Genomic DNA, 22824 nt, shown 5'->3' on the forward strand with positions numbered 1-22824 from the left:
TGGCTCTTACATGACCATTAATGGTTAATTCCACTTGCATGCCTAAACCCCTTCTAGTTTCTTCTAAACCTTTCCTAATTAACCTAATCCATCCCCTAAATATTGTCACATTCCTAAGCAAATTGGAGTCACTTCTCAAAGACTCCAAAGTCTTTGAAAAGCAATTAATGCTTTGTGTGTTCAACAAATTAACCTCTAAAGTCTTCCAAACCACTTATGGCTCTTACATGACCATTAATGGTTAATTCCACTTGCACCCATGGTTAAGGACTTTGACCCCTAACTTAACCCTCCTGTAACCCATGTGTCTCTTCAAAGCATTTATTTCTTTGACTAGGGTAACCATCATGTCCCCTCAAGCATTTAATGCTCCTTATCACTCCTCTCAAGCCTCCTCATGGTGACACTTGTCAACATGGGATTGGGTTGAAAATCTCACATGGATTGAATATCTTTCAATCCTAACCCTTGTTAAGATTACTCAATCTTAACCCTTCATTTCCCCATTTCTTCTATAAATAGAACCCTTCTCCTCAAGCAAAAGAGAAGCATTAGAGTATTGTTGTTATACTAGCATTAGCATAGAGCTTTCTCATAGCATCATTGTCTACACTTGCATAGCATTTGCTTATCATATTCAACCATCTTGAATCTCCATATGGCATCCATGGATAGTGCTAAAAGCTGAGAGCTACACTTATTTGGGACTTGGAGAGGAGAGGAACAAGGGAGGAGCAACTATGAGCATCTCGATTAGCATTTGGAGGAGTATAGTTTATCTATTCTATGTTTGTATGCTTTCTATTTCATGCTTAATATCTCTCTTGATATGCCTGTTTAGGATAATCTTTTGTTGCTAACACTAACGTTTGTTTCTTGTGCTCTTGTGTGTGTTGCCATCAAACAGATTTTCTAATATTTTTTGCAGAGCATCATTTGGTGAACCCGACGTGAATCCAAACACCAAAAAGTTCAACTTTTTTTTTTAACCAATAACATGTTTGAATGTTGAAAATGTCACACAGGTTGCGCTTTTAACACTGTTTTGGCGCGTTTGACATTGTTTTGGTTCTATTCACCTTGTTTCAACGCTTTTCCCTTCTCTGTCTTTCCCTTTCTTTTAGTGCGTTTGTGTTAAATAGCGCCTTTGTTCAAACACAGACTAGCGCTATTGTAACAGAACGTTGTACAAATCACCTTGTAACCAAAAAAAAAAAATTAGGCTTGTAGAAGCCCACCAAAACATGCGGATTTTTCTAACTAATTGTCTTTTATGCAGGTTCTAATCTTTTTGTGCAGGGGAAGGAGTTAGTTTAAATGCTTTAAAAGTTTCTTTTTTACTTTCTTTCAACAAAAGTTGGTTAAAAAGAATCCATTTTTCCTTCTTGCACAAGTTAAAATAAACCTCACATTTTATTTTAGAGTGCATAAAATGAACCTCAAACTTGTTTTTGGTGCTTAAAAAGAAAATTCATCTTTCTTTATTGCAAAGTAAAAAAAACAACAAACTTCAAAATTTTGCTTTCATTGCAAGTTAGGGATACATTTTGTTTTGGTGCTTAAAATAAAAAAAACAAATTTTCTTTCTTACATCAAACTTAAAAATCACAAGACACACTTCAATTTTTGGGCAAATAAAAAGAACAATCCACTTGTTTTGATTTTTGCAAAAATAAATTTTACTTTAAGCAAACGTGTTTTTCATTAAGTTGACTAGATTTCCGAATTCTAGGTTACAAAACACATTGCCTTTGAAGTTAAAAAGAACACCATGGCTGTTGGAGCAACATCTCCAAATAGTTAGATCACATTTGTCATGGTGGATTAAAAAGAACAAGTGTCTTTCGTACTTGGCACACTTGTGCAAAAAGTCAGTCGAGTGGTCCTACCTCTAACACACACTATCCTCTCTCTTGGCTTTCGTGGTCCTAGGTGCAAGAGAAAAGTGTTAGTAACACTCAAAATTTTATCTTTTTAAGAGAGGCCTGCCAAGGGATCGATACTCTTGGGAATGACCTCGAGTGGTAAATCCTTTGAGCCGCTATAGAAATCAGGTGAGAGCGAAAGCTGTAGCCTTGGGTATAGCTGTTCCTATAGTGTAACTGGCCGAAAGGACAAATGGGCCCCACCACCAGTTACAAGGCTCTTAAGTGAGTCACTGTAGAATGAACTTATGTCCAAAAACATCAAACATGACTAAACGCCTTTAAGTAGTAGCCCACCTGTTCTATTGATTGAGGATATTTGCGATATAATTTAGTGCAAGAGCATAGATGGTTTTGCTCCCAAGATACTCACCATACATATTTCCTTGAGTAGAAACATAGCTTTTTGAAAAGTCACTTGTGGCTTGATAAAAGTGGTGACTCCCCCATCATAGGGATCATCTATTTGTTATGCTCGTGCAAGACTTAGTATATCACATCCTTACCTGCCACGGTGGGATTCATAAGGTATGTAGTACCAAAGTCGAAGAAATATCAAGATGTGGGCTAAATTTATCACAACTGGCCATTTGACCTTAGGGATAAAAAGTGTTTGAAGTGTGTTCATTTTAAAGACCAAGTACAAATTGAGCCGACTTCAGGCTTTGGAAATACACCTTAAAATACATCTAAAGGAAGGGTCATATACAAGTCCAAATATTGGGTTGATCTAGACCCATACTCATTTGTGCCTTTTAGGCAACATTCTTGTGTTTGTGTGCTTGCTTTGTTTTCTTGTCAAAGAAAAATCAGAAAATCGCTTCCCAAAAATAAAGTATTCATCCAACCAAACATCTGTCAAAACAACCAAAAACATCAAAAACAAGGTACAAACAACAAAAAGTCAAATTTTATGACCATTCTTCACATCTTGCGGAAGAAGAAACGTCATCAGAATATCAACTTGAAAAGAAGACCATTGAGCTCAAAGGCTTTGATCAAAAGGAGGAAATTCTTCTATATAAATAGACAAATCTTTGTCTCACATAGAGTCTTTCTGCGTCACATGCGTCTCTACCTTCAAGGAAAAACAAACGAATTTGATTCTGAATCATTGAACTGCAGAGCTTTTATGTAATATAGAGCTCTAAGTTATCACAAAAACCAAGGAGGAAAGATTAATCCCAACTTCTTCCCAAACATCTGTATCACATACAACACAGCTTGAGAAATACCACCAACACCCAAAAGGGAAGAGGTAGAGTTTGTCCCATTTGTAACACAAAGTTTTTATTGAAGTTGAAAACATTTCATCCATTATCTCACTCATACATCATCACTTCATCATCAATCCATTCCAACTCTCAAAACATTAAGAGGTTCTTGCTCCAAGTTCTCTTTTTAGATATTGCTTGAATCAAACGCATCACATCACTTTTTAGATTGTTTCTACATCTAGGATAAGCTCATCCTAAGAGACACATCTACACAGGTTAAAACTAGTTCATGAGTGAATCCTCTCATTACTAGGTAGTTAAATTTGTAACACATCTCAGATTTCTCTACACCTTATCACATCCAACCTTATCAAAACAAGCAAGCAATTCAAAGAAGGAATTTCGGTTACATCTACCTTAAAAGTGCTAGAGATCTACATGCAACACAAATCACCAACCATCAATCTTTCATTTCATCAAACAACTCATCATCATCTTCAATCAACTTCAACAAAAGCTTGCAAGCAAAATGGCTCAAACCGGATCACAGTCTAGGCAACGAGAAATAGAAAGGGAAGAAGAAGAAGAGGGAAATCTCAATGAATTTCAAGAAGCACTTGGAGGAAATGCAGATGACGAAAACCCAAGTACTCCCACTCCTCCAACAATAGAAAGGGCTCAACATAACCCTCTCTTTAACAGACTTTTTGACAAAATACTCAGGAGCAATGCGGATGCTCACTTCTTAAGACTCGCTCAAGAAGGAGCAAAACTCCCCTCTGACTTTGATCTTGCCCAATTAAGACAAGCATCAGAAAGACAAAGTCACCATGAAGAGGAAAGAGGTAGAGATCCCATCAGATATAACATTCCTCGAGATAACCCACCACCTCCTCCTCCAAATGAAATGGAGATGTTGCGGCAACAAGTTGAGAATCTCGCCCAATAGCTTCATAGTGGTATCAAGACTAACCAATTCTCACTCAATGACATCTGTCCCTATCCTTTTGATAGGAATCTTTACATGCCACCATTTCCACGAGGATTCGAAACACCCAAATTCAAAAAATATAGAGGAAAGGGAGATCCTCGTGATCATGTCAGAGAATTTCATTCCACTTGTCTTGAAGTGGCATATGAAGACACCTACCTAATGTGCCTTTTTCCCCAAAGCTTGGGAGGAACAACCAAATCATGGTTTTCCTGACTACCAGGTGGCATTAGAACATTTGAGGAACTCATCCAGAAGTTCCTAGCTCATTACTCTCATAACATTGAACGCGACATCACCATGGCTGATCTGTGCAACACCAAACAAAAACCAGGTGAACAATTCTCAGTATTCCTGCAACGATGGCGTCAAATGTCTAGTAGACGTTCTCTTCAGTTACCTGAATGAGAACTAGTGGAAATATTCATTTCCAACTTAAACGAAGAAATGGAATTTCACTTGGATGTCAAAGACACAGACTCTTTTAATGATATGATCACCAAGGGTTTGAAATGTGAAAGGGCACTCATCAAGAAAGGACTCATCAAAATATTTAATGAACCAAAAGATGGTCCTCGTCCACTCTTCAACAGCGATAAACCAAACTTCTGGAATAAAAACAAAAATATCGTCAATGATGGGGTTGTGGATGCCAGGACTATACAAAATGCACAACCTGTGGTTCGATTTGCCGGACAAAATCCTCCACCTCAAAACAACACAAATGTTCCTTCTAATCAAGGTCACATCACATCTCAGGATGAACCTATACCTCATCAGCAAAAATAGAAACGCACATACACTCCCTTAGGGGAACCCATTGAAATAGTATTGCGACAACTCATTTCTCAAAATTAGGTCACTCTACCTAAACTATCAAACTATGAGCCTTAGGTCAAACTGGCCTGGTGGAGACATATTGAACACTGTGAATTCCATCAAGGAAGAGGGCACAAGACAAGTAATTGTCACTGATTGAAAGATCTCATTCAGGATCTTATTGATCGAGGAGAAATTGAAATTGAAGGACATGACCCAAAAACAACAAATAATGATCATCTAATGTTCAAAAATCCACTTCCATCACAAGATCAAAGGGGTCCTTCCACTTCCCAGCGAGGCACTGATACCACTGATTATACACAAGCTGCATATAATTACACTGTAAATCATCTGTATGATGCCAATGAACAAGTTGCAACTATAACCTTCAAAAATCCCAACTCAAATTGCAATGTTGTTACGCGTCGCGGCAAAGTTACCATCAAGGCAGCTCCACAAGGCACCACCTCCATCCCAAAGTAGTACAATCTTGTGGAACAATTAGACAAAACCCCTGCACTTATATCCATTTTAGAGCTTCTACGCCTATCACCCTCTCATAAAACTATCTTGGATCAAGCACTCCAAGAGGCATCAGTCCCTGCAAATCTGAATACAGACCAATTTCAAGCCATGGTTGGAAGTCTAAAGTCATCACCTTGTCTCACTTTTTCTGAAAGTGACAACTCTTCCTTCCAGCAACCGCATAACGCCTCACTCCACATCGAAGGATTTATTAACCAGCATCGGATCAAGCGAGTCTTGATCGATAATGGACCAGGCCTAAACATTTGTACACTGCAGTTGGTCACAGCATTGGGATATGCGGTCGAATCAGTGGATCCTCGTCAGAAGATCACAATCAAAGCCTATGACGATGCAGAGCGTTCATCCAAAGGAGCTGTGGTACTACCAATCCAAGTGGGCCCCATGGTAAAGCACATCATTTATCAGGTTCTGGACCTTCCTCTGCCATACAATCTATTGTTAGGAAGACCTTGGATACATGCCATGCAAGCCATTCCATCTACCTACCATCAATGTATCAAGTTCCCACATAACGGTGTAGAGATCACAATTCTGGGTGACGCAAATCCCTTTGCATATTGCCATAATATCAACCATCAACCAGAGATTACCATTCCTAATAATAGAGAAGCCATTTCCTCCACATCATATATAAGTCCCACCTCTCTTGCCCGTTCAAACACCACTATACCCAAGCAAGAAAAGCTTAAGATGAAGATCGCAGAGGAAGGTCCTGGGGAATACAATTTGAGTCAACTCTTTTGTGTGGGACAAATGCCCACTTCTCCCAGAACACATGGTAAACCACAGCAGGTACTCCAGCAACCACTAAACATACCAGCATGTGCTTTGATGCCCTTCATTCTTGGAAAGAGTCAAGAGGAAGAAACACAAGATGAGGACCTAGCGGAATGGATCTATAAAGATCCCATCACCACTGATATACCGCGAGTTACACTTCCTATGGAATAGTATGGCAAAGGTCTCCTCATTATGTAGCGAATGGGGTATGATGGTCAGAGTGCTTTGGGATATTGCAAACAAGGACGACATGAACCCCTGCTACCGGAATTCAAGCCCAAAGGTAATACAGGCCTAGGCTTTGAAAAAGAGATCTTTCCTAAACTCAAGTTCAAAGGAAAACCCAGCAAACAATTTTGTCCACCTACGGCAAAAAAGATGCCTTTTATCATTAAAGCAGCCTCAAGCACCATCCCAACTGCCCCACTGAGGCTCAAAACCCCAACACAGCCATCACCAATGCCACTCATCCCACTAAACGAACCAGTAATCCCATCAGCAACACCATTAGCAGCAACAACTATATCAGAACCTGCAACAACATCTATGGCACCAGTAGTTCTAGCAGAAGCCACTGAGTCAACATTACCAATACTCCCCGTACCAGATCCTTTAATCCCCATTGACCTTCCTGTAGCACCGATCATTACAAAGGTACATCAACCAATCACACCTGCAGTATTTAACTCAAAGGACATCCCAATATGGTATAGTAATCGGATGCTGGAAAGTGATTCAGAGACCGACTCACATGAATGGGAATTTGATTCGATACAGCTTAATACTTCAGATGAGGAAGACACATCACTACCTCCACCACACAAAGACATCCCTGTTTACGGAGAAGCACAGATAAAGACCACTTGGGTTCTTGAACTGGAAACATCTTCCACAGACCCTATGTCTCATCCTACGCCTGATTCTGACAGGGAGAGTACCATTAACGACCTTCACCATAACGTCATAACCCTCACTGATACATCTAACACACTTAACCTAATCGATGAAGTAATGCCCATTATCCACCCTGAACTCATCGAATGGAACCAACCAAATCCCCCATGTCTTGACTTCTTCCAAAACGACGAGGCCATCATTGACTTTTTGGAATTAAGGGATAACCTACCAAGCGGGGATCACAAAGCTGGATTCGCCATAGAACTAAATAGCGCAGCATACTTTGGGGCTGATGCCAAACCTTTCAGCTGCAAAAATATAACAATAAAACATGGATCTTCTAGTGAAAACCACACTATGGCACTGTTTGATCCGACAAAAGTAAAAAGAAAGAGCGTATCCAATGGTGAAAAACTCTCTGAGGTGCCTGAGGATGAAGGTTTGACATTCTTCCTGATAGTACACAACAAGAACGATCAATGATTCTCATCGAGGAAACCAAAGAATACAGTGTGGGGACTCCTGAAAATCCTCATCTCATACATCTAGCATCTTTTCTCACTCCAGAGGAATAGCCTAAATTTATAGAGTTCTTCCAGAAGCGTCAGATCAACTTTGCATGGTCATATGCAGACATGCCTGGGCTTGATCTTGATTTAGTCATGCATCACCTCACCGTAGCAGAAGGAGCCAAACCTGTCAAGCAGAAGCTTCGTAAGATGCATCCTCAGATTGCAGTGCTAGTCAAAACAGAACTCAAGAAACTCCTAGATGTTGGTTTCATTAGACCAATTGATTATGCAGAATGGATCTCCAATATTGTGCCTGTCGGCAAACCAAAAGGGGGCATCCGCATTTGTACTGATGTTAGAGATCTGAATAAGGCCTATCCTAAGGATGACTTCCCCCTTCCAAATATTGACATCATAGTGGATCTAATAGCTAACATTGCCATGCTTTCACTCATGGATGGCTTTTCAAGATACAATCAAATAAAGATCGCACCAAAGGACCAACATAAGATAGCCTTCACATGTCCATGGGGCACGTATTGCTGGAATGTAATGCCTTTCGGTCTAAAGAATGTAGGAGCAACCTATCAAAGAGCAATGACCACCATCTTCCATGACATGATGCATACCATGATGGAAGATTATGTTGATGACTTACTAGCAAAATCACTCACCAGAGAAGGGCATCTCCACATCTTAGATAAAATATTTGATAGATTGGAACAATACCATGTTTGACTCAACCCAAAGAAATGTGTCTTTGGAGTGACCTCTAGGAAGCTTCTAGGATACATTGTCTCAAGAAAAGGTATTGAGGTCGACCCAACAAAGGTAAAAGCAATCATGGACATGCCACCTCCAAAGAATATCAGTCAGCTAAGGACACTACAAGGATGGCTTCAATCCATCCGAAGATTCATTGCACAACTAGCTGATAAGTGTCACCCATTTACACACCTGCTACACAAGAACATCCGCTTTCAGTGGGACACCCGATGCCAGCAAGCATTTCAGACGCTTAAAGACTATCTCATGAAACCACCATTGTTGATCCCACCAGATCCAAGTAGACCGTTGTTACTCTATATCTCAGCAACAAGTACAACATTGGGTGTACTATTGGCACAACATAATGCAGAAGGAAACAAGTGTGTTGTTTACTACATCTCTCGCACACTGGTGGGCTATGAACTCAATTACATGCCTATTGAGCGAGCTTGCCTAGTAGTAATCTTAGCAGCCACTAAATTGAGGCACTATCTGTTAACACACAAAGTACAACTCATTGCAAAGATTGATCCACTCAAGTATTTACTCAGCAAAGCAGCATTGACAGGTTGTTTAGCCAAATGGGTGATGATTCTAAGTGAATTTGACATCGAGTATGTGGACCGTAAAGCTATCAAAGGGTAGGTCATTGCAGATCAGTTGGTCGATGCACCACTCATAGGCGATCATCCTCTCATTTCCAATTTTCCAGATGAAGAGATATTCATGATCACAACAGCACAACCATGGAAACTATATTTTGATGGTTCATACACTAGGCACAGCTCGGGGGCAGGCATTCTGTTTATCACACCTCAGGGTGATAGCATCTCGAAGTCTTACAGGCTCACATTTCCATGCACAAACAACATAGCAGAGTATGAGGCCTTGATCACAGGACTTAGGTTAGCCGTACAATGGAAATTACAAGAACTACAAGTATATGGCGATTCCCAACTAGTCATTCGACAAGCAACAGATGAATATCAGACCAAAGATGATAAACTCATGCCATATAAGAAAATGGTGGACACTCTAAAGACATCATTTACTACTATCACTTTTGAGCAGATACCAAGAGATCAGAATCGAGCTGCTAATGCCATGGCTACCATCGCATCTCTACTAGATCTTCCACAGAATTCAACACGCTACGAGTTCTTGGTAGAATAGCTTTGGATCCCTGCTTATGATATCCTTGAATTTGAGATGATATGTCACCTTGTGGGTTCTGAATCCCCATGGTACGGTGAGTTCTACACCTATCTCCGCGATCACACCCTTCCTCCCAACCAATCAAATAAGCAACGTAAAACCTTCATTCACCAAACTGCTCGATATACCATTATTGCCGAAACCCTATACCGACGTGGTCTTGATGGTACTCTCCTTCGATGTTTGGAACAAGGTGAGATAACAAAGGCTTTGGAAGAGGTCCATGAAGGAATTTGTGGGACTCACTCAAGTGGTCCGTCACTAGCCAAGAAACTCCTGCGCAATGGATACTATTGGCCATCTATGGAAAAGGATTCCTACTACTTTGTCAGAAAATGCAAGAAATGTCAAGTTCATGGCGACCTGATACATGCACCAGCCCAGGAACTGCAACCAATCACAACACCATGGCCTTTCTGTCAATGGGGCCTTGACCTTGTGGGTAAGATTCATCCATCTTCATCCAATGGCCATAAATTCATTATTACCGCCACCGAATATTTCACAAAGTGGATCGAAGCTGTTCCACTTACCCAAGTCACCGGCAAGAAGATCGCCTCATTCATCCTCAATTACATCATCTGCCGGTATGGTGTACCCATGTCCATCATCACAGATAATGGTCTTCCTTTCAAAAATCAGGATGTCTGCGAACTTTGTGAGAAATTTCATATCCAACGCCGCTTTTCCACTCCCTATTACCCACAAGGCAATGGTCAGGCCGAAGCATCCAATAAAAACATATTGAGGATCCTAAAGAAGACAGTCAATGATGCCGGCCGTGACTGGCATGTTCAACTAAATCCGGCACTATGGGCATATCGAACTAGCATTCGAACCCCTACAGGTGCAACTCCTTATTCATTGGTCTATGGTGCAGAAGCTATCTTGCCTATTGAGGTCGAGATACCATCATTATGGGTTTCCTTGCACAATCTCATCGATGACGAAGCCTACAGAGTATCCCATCTTCATAACTTAGAGTTACTTGATGAGAAACGACAAGCTGCATACAATCACCTCAAAGCCTATCAGCAGCGCATGAGCAGAAGCTACAATCACCGAGTTAGACCTCGTACATTTGAGGTAGGTGATCTTGTTCTTCAAGAGAATCCTTGCAACCAACCAAACAAAGAACATCAGGGCAAGTTTGAATCAAACTAGCTGGGCCCATATGTTGTCACTGCTGTATTCGGATCCGGGGCATATCAGTTGGCTACTTCAGAAGGAGAACCGCTCGCAGATCCAATCAACAGCATGCACCTCAAACGGTTTTATACCTAAGCTGTATAGAGCATCAGGCTCCCCTACATACCAGAAAATACCAAAAACATTCAGAAAAATGTCCTGAAGAAAATACAAAAACATTCAAAAAAAGTAAAGAAAAATCATGCATCCAAATGGTCAACAACCACTCTGGTGGCACCTTGGGTAAGTACAGTGGTGAAAACCTGGCAAACAGGCACCACTCATAAAGGCTATGGCTCCATTGTCTTTCAGACTTGTTGCGATCACATCTACTTCATACATACATCCATCCATCCGAAAACCATGGCTTGTTATTTCTCTGCAATTATGATAAATACTTCATGCGTCTAAGCAACTTGCTTTTGCATAGTCATGTCTAAAACTGGGGGCAATGCCCTTAACCTATTGATGGAAGTGGATTCTACATTGTATTATGATTCATTAAAGTTCTTCATTTAAAACTATCTCACAAAATCCAAAAAACATTCAAAACACTTCAAAAAACCAAAAAATTCAAAAACAATACAAAATCCAAAAAACATCAAAAAACATCAAAAATAAAACAAAAACATGGCAACACATTGTACATACTCATCCGCACAAATACCAAACAAACATTGTGATATACTCCACAAAATGACCACTTATCAATTGACCACACAATCAACATCAACACTCAAAACTGTCTTCAACAAGGATGCATCCTTCCTTACCAAAACAAAGACAAGATGACATTTTCTTTGACAAGAAAATTCTGTTTATGCTATCAAATACTTGGTTGATTTATGGTCTAGTAATTTATATCAGGTTCCTACGGCATTGTTTGTGTATCTTCGACACATTATTCCAATGAAGTTCTGGGGCATGTACTAATGGTGTCTACGTGGGAAGTTCACTAAGTTATGTGATCATAGGCAAAAATACAGTCATAGATCACTATAGCTTGCTGACTACAGCGTATACCTCGACCATATGAGCATGAACCATTACCAAGGATCCTTATTCTTTATTCTTTATGTATATACTGTTTGTTTGCAGGTGCAATGCTTTTTCTTTGGTTCCTCCTACCTCATCCAAATTGGATAAAGGTTTTATCTCTTATTACGGTATGCACTTGTCTCAGGATATGATCAGCCTAAGATCAAGGAGGATGATCCAAGTCATGCATGAAAGGAGATAATCCTTGTCTATTCCGCAAGCAATACTCAGGTCAACTTGATCCATTATATCAAGTTGCTTGTATTAACTTGCTATATCAAAATCCATGTAAGAAATACTCTGGTCATCTTGAATCTTTATGTCAAGTTGCTTGTATTTTCTTACAACATTTTAAAGCTCAATGATGAAAAATAAAGCACCATGGATCATCATTTCATCTCATCTGTATATATTGCATTTCATTGCATTCCATCCATCCATACATTCATAAATAGTTGCATATCATTCATACATAGTAATGACAATGGATACTCTATTTTCCTCTTCTTCCACAGGAATGTAATAGGTCCTCCATTTCTTCTATTTAACATTGAACCCCCCCCCACCCTCCCCATCTCAACAATCAACATCACATACCCTACATCGTGTCCCAATCAACCTAATCAAGCCACGTTCATCACCATCCATCTCTAAATAGGAGGGATTGTGTTTTCTATCCTAAGTCATCCAATAAGTCAAGAAAGTTACTCTATCTGCACAGATACATTGAGTCACACACACCTAGACTATCAACAGATACTCTGATCAAGTATCTTCGGGTCTCAACAAGTAATCGATTATGGTAGTCCTAGACTACATCAGGCATTTATCATAATGACCTAGTCTCAACGGGGCTGCCATGATTCCCCACAACCATCCATCACACGCACACACTATCAATTGATCAACCAATCAAACACAATCCAACAGACAGTTACATCAATTGTCTACGTCTCAACGAGTATTTTTCTTCATATACCTTGACTTCATCAAGCAATTATATCAATTGTCTAAGTCACATCAGGTCACTTTGATTCACTTACTCAGACTTTATCATGTCCAAGCGACCAACTGACATCAACTATCACGCTTTGACTTGACTAGGGCAATTAAACCGATTGCACTAGATTGTCCAACCAATTTTGATCAATTGTACAACATCAATCCAAACCCCACACTACATCTGCTATGTATCTCTTGCATGACCTCAGGGTACTTGCTGGCTTGTTGTTTCTTCATAGTCACTCCATTTTCTCTCATTCTTTCATCATTAGTTCTAATTTCTTCTATTCTACATCCCCTCCACTTTTCATTCTTTTTCGAGAGACCGCCCGATTTTTCAAAAAAAAAAAAATTCGGCCCATCTCTCGAGGGGGCATACCACCCATTAAATTTACATTTTATGGGGCATTTCTTCACACCTATTTTTCTTTCTTTGAAACGATGCGATAAACCGCACCGTCTCAAAGAGGGGCAAATGTAGTCACATAAATTTGTCCACTTAATTAAATGAATACTTAGTATTTATTTGATTATTTAACCATCAATTAATAATTAATTAAATTAATATTTAATTAATTCATCTTAACCCTCTTCTCCTATTAATTAAATAAATTATTCAATTTATTTGATTTAATTCACTTAACAAAATCTGTCCACTTAATTAAATAAATAAATCATATTTATTTAATTAAATATTCTCTCACATTTAAATAAATAAATCATTTATTTAAATCACCTTTATCCTCCACCCACTTGTATTTTCCTACAAATGCAAGTTGCACATTTAAATAAATTAACATTTATTTAAATCACCTTTATCCTCTACCCACTTGTATTTTCCTACAAATGCAAGTTGCACAATTATTTTAAATAAATAATTTATTTAAATCACCTTTATCCTCCACCCACTTGTATTTTCCTACAAAAGCAAGTTGCACAACTATTTTAAATAAATTATTTATTTAAAATCCTATTTATCCTCACCCACTTGAAACCTTTAATGGTTTCCCTTAAAGTCTTCAAACTTGATGGCTTTAAAGTTTTCAAACTTGATGGCTTTGTTCTATAGTCTTCTTAAGCCTTTAATGGTTTCCTTTAAAGTCTTCAAACTTGATGGCTTTAAAGTCTTCAAACTTAATGGCTTCCCTTAAAGTCTTCTTAAGACTTTAATGGTTTTCCTTAAAGTCTTCAAGCCTTTAATGGTTTCCCTCAAAGTCTTCAAGCATTTTAATGCTTTATCTTCCTTTTTCTCATTTAAATAAATTAATATTTATTTGAATATTTATCCAAATGTAAATTACACCATTTAATTGAAATAAATGATTTTATTTTAATTGAAAATACCAAAATTCCTCCCACTTGCATTTTCCTACAAAATCCACTTGCATGCTTAAACCCCTTCTAGATTCTTCTAAACCTTTCCTAATTAACCTAATCCATCCCCTAAATAGTGTCACATTCCTAAGAAAATTAGAGTCACTTCTCAAAGACTCCAAAGTCTTTGAAAAGCAATTAATGCTTTGTGTGTTCAACAAATTAACCTCTAAAGTCTTCCAAACCACTTATGGCTCTTACATGACCATTAATGGTTAATTCCACTTGCACCCATGGTTAAGGACTTTGACCCCTAACTTAACCCTCATGTAACCCATGTGTCTCTTCAAAGCATTTATTTCTTTGACTAGGGTAACCATCATGTTCCCTCAAGCATTTAATGCTCCTTATCACTCCTCTCAAGCCTCCTCATGGTGACACTTGTCAACATGGGATTGCGTTGAAAGTCTCACATGGATTGAATATCTTTCAATCCTAACCCTTGTTAAGATTACTCAATCTTAACCCTTCATTTCCCCATTTCTTCTATAAATAGAACCCTTCTCCTCAAGCAAAAGAGAAGCATTAGAGTATTGTTGTTATACTGGCATTAGCATAGAGTTTTCTCATAGCATCATTGTCTACACTTGCATAGCATTTGCTTATCATATTCAACCATCTTGAATCTCCATATGGCATCCATGGATAGTGCTAAAAGCTAAGAGCTACACTCATTCGGGACTTGGAGAGAAGAGGAACAAGGGAGGAGCAACTATGAGCATCTCGATTAGCATTTGGAGGAGTATAGTTTATCTATTCTATGTTTGTATGCTTTCTATTTCATGCTTAATATCTCTCTTGATATGCCTGTTTAGGATAATCTTTTGTTGCTAATGTAGCATAGAAATTAGGAATCATCAAAACAAGATAAGTAGATCAAAACATTAAACATGATAGCTCAATCATAAGAAAACTTATTGAAATGAACCTAATTCTAAAGCACATTCAATAGAGGTATGGAAACAAAGCATTCAAGAGTAAAATTATGCAAACCAGATGTAGAGTTGAATACTTCTTCCATGCGGCTCCATTGTTGTTCTTTCCTCTTCAATAGTTTTGTGGATCTCACCTACAAGTGCTCACACAATTGAAAGCAAAAAGGCTCAAGAGTACTAGAAACGAAGGTTCGGTAAATTGATAGAAAATTCAGACTCAAGGGTCAAGGATCAAGGGATTCGAAGAAAATTATCCAATTTATAGAAGAATTGGAGAAAAAGACAAGATTAGCATGATGAGATTCGAATGGAAATTCAAATCAAGAATAGCAAAATTATGACATGTTGCTATGCAAAGGGGCTTATGACAATTTTATGACAGATTTTATGACAAATTTCCATGTCAATACAAGTTCTATGACAAATTTCTATGTCAAGAACTTATTCTATGAAAAATTTCTATGTCAAGACAAAACTCTATGACAAATTGCTATGTCAAGAGTATGACGCATGAAGCACACAAATAGGGAGAACTAGAGACAAGTTAATTAGGTGGAAATTGCAATTAGGAAATTAGAAAATAGGTGGAATTAGGAATTAGAATTTAGAAATTAGGAAATTAATGAAAATTAGAAATTAGTGAATTAATCAATAATTTTTCATTTATTAATTAATTCATTCACAAAGAGGAATAATTAGCCAATTAAATGAATATTTAATTGTAATGAGAAAACTTAGGATAAATAAATAATTTATTAATCCTAAAGGAAGAAAATGATAAGCAAGGTTAAATGACTAAATCATGAAACCCTAGAAGGCGAATTAGGTCTTGATGAAAGATAATTGATTTGATTCGATTTGATTTTGGATTGATAAATGACCAATGTGATAAAATGATTCAATTGATAAATGATTTGATTGAGATTGGTTGACAAAAATCAATGACAAATTGACCAAATTGACATGATTGAAAAGGACAAGGATCGATGACGAATCGATCACAATATGACAAGATTGACAAGGACAAAGATCGACCAAAATCATGATTAAAGATTGTTATCGACAAGACCTAATTCAAAAGCGAGACAAATGAAGAATACAGAAGAATGACTCGATGCTTGCAAATGATAAAGATCAAGTGCGTGACATAGGAGAAATGTTAATGTGACGCAAAAACCTAAAATGAGGCAATGCGCAAATGTTAAAGTATGACCTCGCAAGCGTTTGACCATTTTTGGGTGTCTACAGTTTGCCCCTCTTTGAGACAATACGATTCTGAGCGTTGTTTCAAAGAACAATAACTAAATGCCCCAGACAATAATAATGACATATGCATGCCCCCTCGAGGAATTGGCCGGAAACATGCGGAAAAGAGGCCAATTGATCGATAAAAATGATAGGATCGAAGGGACTGACAATCGGAGATCGGATGCCTGACAGACAATCAATTTAACATGCACAAGACCGCGACCAACATAAGATGGAGAGGACGCACATCCATCTATGCAAGGACAAAGAGCTATAAATGGGACCAAGAGGGTGAAAATGACTCATTTGCACTTAACTAAAGAGGAGGATTTGTTGCTCTGGACAAAGACACTTGCAGACAGATGGCGAACATTCCCACGGTGGATCACCTTGGAGAATGTGTACGCACATTCAGACGACCGGACGACGCAGGAGCAGCGGTATGTATCTCAAAAACCCATGTTTTGAATTTCATGAATTTGACACGTTTGCGGGACATTGCGGGGATGAGGAGGACAGAGGAAGCACCCAGTGACAGAGGCACGTAGTCCTTATGACAGACAGTGGACATTATGTAGTTTGGCATTTTGTAGTCAGCCTGTGGGCCAGACTTAGGACAAACAGTCCGATTTTGTACTCCGATATTATTATGATATGTGATATGATATGCATCGACATGATGGATGCAATATGTTATGACTTATGTTTTTTTTTCTATGTATGGATGACTTATGCCCTTTTTATGAACATGTATGGATGTATTTTTATGTATTTTTTGATGCATTTATGAAATGAAATGGATAAAATGCTTAATGTAATATGTGATGGAATGCAAATGTACTAACCAGATGGATGCAGGATGCAATATGGTTTTGGATATCGGAGCACTAGACCGAACTGACTATCCGACCGGACGGAAGAAATGTTAGTAGGAAATGAGATAGAGGACAGTTAGAGATGATGAAAACTTGCTTTCAATAATGCAATTTGTAGGTGAGAACCTTTATTTTATTTAGCAAAATGGATGCGTAGCATCATGGCATTGAAGGCCAGAGTTGAAATGCAACCCGATTTGCAAAAGACAGACACATCATAGACAAACGACAATCACAATCAAAAAAGAAAAGGATCATGAGCCATCCCGGTCACTCTAAATCACTCGGTGACATCATCGAGCAACATAGGAACATGATCGAAGCCAAAGATAAATCAATAAAAAGATAAGACTCACAAATTCAAGCAAATCAAACAAACATCTTGATCTTCATTGTCAAAAGTTGAACACGCTGATAGGACGATCATGCTGTCTGGTTTCAGGAAATGAGGTACCCCGTCTAAGACAGGACACAGTCTGGTTTCGAGTATACCACACCCTGTATAAGACCCATGATAATGTGACAAGGACAAATGATTTTGATGCTGATATTCGAGTGATAAGACAATTTTGATCAGTTTGAATGTTTGAGTTGACTGAAAAGGTTCATCTATTAACGCATGATTTCATTAAAGCACAGTGTTTGGTTGCAAATTGTTGGATGTATACGTAGTGAGCTGTCGATGCACAAAGGGAATCATTTATTGCAAAATGTTTGTTTGTGGGAGTTTTATACTTTTTTGTGTTCTTTTTTCAGGACTTTATTCAATTTTTTTGGAATTTTTTCAGGACATTATTCAATTTTTATGACTTTGCCCCCAGTATCTAGCAATGCAAGGAATATGACAAATGGATAAATAGGCTTGCTGCAATGATGGTGGATAGAGAGAAGACAAAGGCCTTTTATCATGGAGACAATACGGATGCAATTTCCAAGGACTATGACGTGATGGGACAAGAGACTGGATATGACAATGTATAGCAGTGACATGGCATGAGGGACATGTCAAGAGGTTTTTGAAAAATATATTTTGCATTTCACGTCCTTATGTCAGATCAAGATCAAGGAATGAAAAAGAGTGTATGGATAGTGATAAGATATGGATAGGATAAGCAAGACCAAGAATGGATAAAGGACATGGACAGAAGGTCGGGGTAGGATAAGGGATAGTGGTAGAAAGTTGCAATAAGCTAGGGAATATGGATGAAAGGTTATAATAAGCAAATGGATAAAGACCAAAAGCTATGATGGACTGAAAGCTGCAAACAAGATACATGATGCTCATGATGATCTTCAGCCTTGTCAAGATCAAAGGTGGAAAGAGGAAAATGGACATGAGGGACAATAGTATATGAAGGGTAATGACGGGGGTTCGATAGGATAATGGAACAATGAAGGACAAAAGGATATGAAGGAGGAAATCTGCCCCCAAGTGTAGTGTGCAAGAAGTTCATAAATTACGCATGATGCCTGTTTGCCAGGTTTTCATCATGGTACTTGCCCAAGGCGCCTGTTTGCCAGGTTTTCACCAGTGGACGAATTATTTTTGCTTTACTTTTTTTCTTTCTTTTGTCTTTCTTCACTTTTTTCTTTTTTTTTGATTTTTTGACTTTTTCAGAAGAAGATGGACACATGATAGGGGATGGAAGAAGGACTCAAGCGTCTTTTTATTGTTTTTGGATAGTAGCCTTGAAATAAATGGACCATGACCTTTAAAAGTATGCTCAAAGACGTTGGTAGGAGAAGGACATGGAAAATGAGATGAGACTAAGGCAAGGATTTATGCAAAGGATTCGATCAAAGGGATTGAAGGATGGAAAATATGGATTGGATAATGGATAGGGTATTGGAAGAATTGGGCTTCACTGGATGGAAATGTTGGCAAGATCGACATTGGCACACACCTTGAGGGGTGATGGACTGATGGAGGAAAAATGGATTTTGGATATTGAGATTTTGACGGAGGAACAACTATGGATTTTGGGACATAAGGGCCCAAAATGGATGAAGAAGGTGGTGGAGGAATAGACTTGGATAGTTTGGATGGAGGAATAGCAATTTTAGATGCCAAGTTGGATGTTTCTTTTTGTGCTTCAAGGAGCTTCTTGGGGATCCACATGGTTTTTGATTTTTCATGCTTTTGTGGTTCCTTGGAGTGCATTGCTTGCACAAGGGATTTAGGAACCCATATATATTTTGACTTTTCTTTATTTTGCTCAGTGGGCCTTTGTGGCCTTTTGGATTTTTCTTTTTCTTTATAGATCATATTTTTCTTTGTTTTGACATGTCGATTATATTGGACATGTTGATCCTGGAATACATGTGGATTTCTAGACTTATGACTTTTATGCTTATACTTGGCATCCAAATTGCTTGGAGGAGGAAAGGAATGTCGGTGTGGATGGGAATGATATGGAGGCCTATGGGATGGATGGAAGGTTCTCCAAGATGTGTGCCTTTGCTGATGTTGCATAGGAGATGGAGGGATATAGGGACCTAGAATGGATGGAAGCGATGATGGGGAAGGTGGACATTTGGATTTTGACTTTGAAGGGATACCAACGCCTTGAGAGTGAGCTCTGTAGCCATGACCATTAGTATACTCTTCAATATGGAGGGGTTCTTGCTTGTGAAGGTCTACCCCTTTGCCTTTATCAATATCTTGACTTGTAGGATACTCTTTTCTTTGGGAAGAAGACGCGAGTCCATTATGAGGTGGATGTGATATGAGAGAAATAATGAGATCTTGAAGTGGATCAGATTGCACCAAAGTGGAAGAACCCATTATGCATGTCAAGGGTTCATGAACATCTTGCACTGACACGTTAGAATCATGAGGGGTATCAGGATCATGAGGGGGACTAGGAGTGTGTAGTGGACATGGTTCAATGACAGGCTCTTCAAGAGATGGAATGGGAGAAATAATGGGATCCTCAAAAGAAATGGGATCTTGGGGTGGACACGGAGGATTAGGACATGGAGATGGAGAAAAAAAAGGATCTTGTGGAGGATCTGAGGGAATAATTTGATCTTGACAAGGAGGAAGATCATTGGAATCTTCTTTAAAGGTGCTTTGCTCTTGACTTTCAATGGGATCATGGGAAAGAATGGAAGGGATATCTTGATCTTTCTGAGGAAGTGGAATGTCAATGGGATTTGAAAGGACATCGTGTTCATGAAATGGAATGGGATCGTTTGGGATTGGATAGACTGGGATATCTTGATCTTGCCCGGGGAATGGAGTGCCAATAGGACTTTGGATAGGATGTACAAGAATAGGGGAATCATTATGAGTGTCTGGGGAAATGGGATCTTGGTCAACAATTGGATGGGGTGATAAGGTTTCAAGATCTTGATCTTGATTTTCTTTAGGACTCATTTCTTCGTGCTCTAAATTATCCTCTTGACATGAGGTTGGACTTTGGATATGCATGGAGGATTCTGACAAGGAATCAATGCTTTGGCATGAAGGGAATGCACTTTGAACATTTGCGATGGATTCTGGCAAGGAATCAATGCTTGAACATGAGGAAGAGGGACTTCGAATGGGATCCTCTAAAATAGGTAATGGCAATAAAGTGCATGGTGGCATTGGGTCTTGTATTTCTGAAACATGACAAGGATGTGCATCATGAATTGGATTATCTTGGCAATCAATTATGGATAGCCCCTGGGTAATTGCATCCTTGGGTGTATTATTTAATGAGGACAATATGGAAGGTTCTTGTGAAACTTTTAAAGGTGTAGGGATAGATGCCACTGGAGAGTCAATTTTCTTGCGGGGGGATGAGGCATTGCTAGACATAAGTGTATTATCTTGATCTTCCTCAAAGAACTCACTTGGTAGTTTCCTTAAGAGCATTGCAATAAAGCCACCTTTCTTTCGAGGTTTTGACATGATTGGACCTAGAATTTGAACTTGTTTTTGATTTGATGTCATGTTTTGATATTGGACTTGATGTTGATCAGATTGGTTTGACATGTTTGAAACTTGGGTTGGTGTGTGTTGAAACCTTTGTTTTTGAATGTTTTGTGGCAGTTGTTGACATTGATATGTTGATTGAACTTGAACTTGTTTTTGATTTGATGTCATTTTCTGATATTGAACTAGATGTTGATCATTTTGGTTTGACATGTTCAAAATTCGGCTTGGTGCATGTTGCAAGTTTTGTTTTTAAATTGGTGATTGTGGTTGTTGACATTGATATTCCACCATTGGTTGAACCATTTGTTGACATTGTATAGTTGGTTGGACATATTGTTGAAATTGGACCATTGATTGTGTTGGTTGCATATGTTGAACAATTGGTTGTGTCATTGGTTGTGATGGTTGAAAATATGATTGATAGTAAACACCTTCTTGTTCTTGTTGTGGAGGCACATAATGTTGAAATTGATGTTGTCTCCTTTCTTGTAATTGTTTCATCATCTCTATTTGGGAGAGGAGAGCTGGTATGTCTGATCGTTCAAGAAGAGATCTTACATTAATTGGCTCAAAATTTGGATTTTGACTTGGAAATTTTTGAAACATTTTGGACATTTGAGATCTTATCTTCTCACTGTTTATCACTTTTTGCTCCAATATCTCCTTTTCTTGAGCTAGGTTCTCCTCTAGTTTCTGTATTTGGACATTTAAATCATCATGATAAGTTTGACCGATATTGCCTTGTTGTTGGGTTGGATATAATTGTGATTGCCTTGGATTAAAATTTGATTGCATTGTCGGTTGATATGTCAAACTTTGTTGCATCGTTGGTGCTTGGAACCTTGTTTCAATAGACATGTCACTATGCAAATGCAATATTTTTTTTTTTGGAATTTTTCAAGGATAGTATATGATATGCAATTAAATGCAACCTAAATAAATGAAAATGCAATCTATGTTTTTGGTGGTTTTGAAGATTTTGACAAACTTTTGAAATGCAAATCTAAGAGATGGACCTTTAGGAAATTGAAATAATGTCTAGACCTCAAAGGACAAAAGGACTTAATTGACAAAGGACAAGATGGCAATGTCTCCCCTATATGCTTGGATACTAAGCTAGGTTTGATGAAATGATATTGATGACAAAAGGACAAAGGGTTTGATAAGGTCTAGACCTCCTAACAATGACTTAAGGTTTATCAAAGATTTGGATTACTCAAGTATGACAAAACCTGGGTTTGACACTATATGCAAAAGGATAATTAATATGCAAATGATCTTAATATGATATGACAATGACTTAGGCTTAATGAAGAGACTTAGGATATGCTAATGCAAAACTTATTGAAATGAACCTAATTCTAAAGCACATTCAATAGAGGTATGGAAACAAAGCATTCAAGAGTAAAATTATGCAAACCAGATGTAGAGTTGAATACTTCTTCCATGCGGCTCCATTGTTGTTCTTTCCTCTTCAATAGTTTTGTGGATCTCACCTACAAGTGCTCACACAATTGAAAGCAAAAAGGCTCAAGAGTACTAGAAACGAAGGTTCGGTAAATT

Source organism: Cryptomeria japonica, chromosome 6 (genome assembly GCF_030272615.1).
Source record: "Cryptomeria japonica chromosome 6, Sugi_1.0, whole genome shotgun sequence".
Classification (NCBI taxonomy): Eukaryota; Viridiplantae; Streptophyta; class Pinopsida; order Cupressales; family Cupressaceae; genus Cryptomeria; species Cryptomeria japonica.